Source organism: Tursiops truncatus, chromosome 7 (genome assembly GCF_011762595.2).
Source record: "Tursiops truncatus isolate mTurTru1 chromosome 7, mTurTru1.mat.Y, whole genome shotgun sequence".
Lineage (NCBI taxonomy): Eukaryota > Metazoa > Chordata > Mammalia > Artiodactyla > Delphinidae > Tursiops > Tursiops truncatus.
This window is the reverse complement of record NC_047040.1, coordinates 52,478,561-52,480,629: the sequence shown is the minus strand read 5'-3', so window position 1 is coordinate 52,480,629 and position 2,069 is coordinate 52,478,561. Positions and strand designations below refer to the sequence as shown.

Sequence of the window (2,069 nt, the reverse complement as noted above, 5' to 3'; positions counted from 1 at the left end):
GTCTGAGGAAGTCATTAACACCCCAATACTTGATTGTGTTGGACTTAAAATTTTTGAATACATTAGATGTAGCCACATAATTGGTAAATGCTAAATCTTATACTGTAAGATATTGGCCAATGTCATTTTAAGGGTTTTTTTGTTTTGTTTTGTTTTTTGTGTTACGTGGGCCTCTCACTGTTGTGGCCCCTCCCGCTGCGGAGCACAGGCTCCGGACGCGCAGGCTCAGCGGCCATGGCTCACGGGCCCAGCTGCTCCGCGGCATGTGGGATCTTCCCGGACCAGGGCACGAACCTGTGTCCCCTGCATCGGCAGGCGGACTCCCAACCACTGCGCCACCAGGGAAGCCCAGCCCATCATTTTGAGTTTTGATTGGAATGTTAGGTTTGTATACCAAAGTACATTCCCTTAGCCTGGGTTACCTAGAAAGCAGGCTTCAGTGCCTTAGAGAGTGCAAATCCAGAGGAAAGAAGTGAGAGATGTAAGGGTGGTGAAACAGGGAGAAGAGAGAATGGATAAGAGGATATCTAAACAGGCTGGCCAGACCACCTGATCCAGGAGACCTAGCCCCAAAGAGCCGTATCATCTGTATCTCAGGACCTTCCCTGTGGATTGGGGAGGGAGGCAGATAAATAAGTTTGTAGTAACTTCCATTTCCCACTTCTGAGTTGTGCATGCTTGTTTCTTTGAGGGCTTCCCCATCCACAGCAGTAGGGAAGCCAGTAGAGAGAGAGAACATCGGGTACCCTGCCCAGTGCCGTCCGCAGGTTGCGCCTGTGTGAGGTTGGCTGGAGCCCACTCAGAGCTGGGCCCTGCAGTGGTTCCAGGACCGGAGACAGTGGTGGCCAAGAGAATGGAGAGGTACAAAGCAGACAGATAATGGGGCAGTCAGAAGTTAAAATGTGAAATCTCTTATCTAGTCTTCCTGGATTTCTTCATGGCTCCTCTTTACTGCAAAGCTGGACGTTTGGATGGAGACACTTTAGTAGGGATATTGAAATGTCCCGTCAAGATGTAAAACCTTTGACAAGGCTTACAAAGTGATATAAGCGATAGCTATTCTTGATTCCCTTCATCATTCCTTGTGCAGGGGCTATGCTAATCTTCTCTGTATCCTTCCAGTTTTAGGATATGTGCTGCCGAAGCAAGCACCCCTTCATTATTCCTGACTCTGTACTATCTTATGGCTCAGGAATGGGGAGAAGTAGAGGGATACAGTGCAAGGAGGAGAGTCAGGGATGGTTTAGAAAAAGGAGGTAAAATCAGAGAAGGGGAAGCGCATGGAGAAAGAGGAAGGTGTGATACTCAAAGAGGAAATAAGGACAGGGGATCAGGTGGGAGTCGGGCGTACTATGACAGGCATCACTTGCTTCATCTTTTTAAGTATGAAGGCAGTGAAAATGTCATTGGTGTCAAAATGTGATCATTTCCTTTAGTAGCCAAGGATACTGTGTCTAACCAGCTGTGTGTCCTTGGGATAAGTCTTTTTACCTTAATTGGTCATCCCCTTACCTGGAAACTGAGGGATTTGGATCTCATCAGAGAATTTCTAAGGTCCTGTCCAACTGTAGAATAACAGTTATAGCTAAAATTAATTGAGAGTTTCTGTTCAAGTACAAATTCATTTAGTGATGTTCGTAGTCTAAACTCAGTTAGTAATGCTTACAGCCTAGGTAATGTTTGGAACACAGCCATGCTGTCCCTCTAACTATTCCTTGATCCTGGGCCAGAGGCATTAACAGTCCCCAGCAGTGGGGGAACGTAACTCAGCTGCAGGCTGAGAAGCTCGACCCCAGGGACCAGCCCTGCTTGTTATCTGCGGACCTGTGTTTCCATTTGTGTTTTGCTCCAGAAGCTCATGGGAAAAGACCTTTGGCTCCAGTCCTTAAAGCTTACTTTAACAAAGTTCTCCTTGGAACAAAGATTTTTACCTTTTTTGTACCCTCCTTATTGTTGTTTGGAAGAAGAAAAGTCAGAACAGAAAATATGTGAGAACTAAGAAAAGAGTGGTCAGGTAGACCCTTCCTTAGCTGTTTGGTTTTGTCCTTCTCTCTTTGGAGAAATTTGAC

The 2,069-nt window shown here is 46.3% G+C and overlaps 1 non-coding gene across 1 annotated transcript; it reads right to left on the bottom strand.

Moving 5' to 3' along the window:
* Positions 1–1,044: 1,044 nt before the first annotated feature.
* Positions 1,045–1,152, bottom strand: LOC117313122 (U6 spliceosomal RNA). Its single transcript, XR_004527584.1, has one exon. It is a non-coding gene; the product is annotated as a U6 spliceosomal RNA (small nuclear RNA).
* Positions 1,153–2,069: the final 917 nt, after the last annotated feature.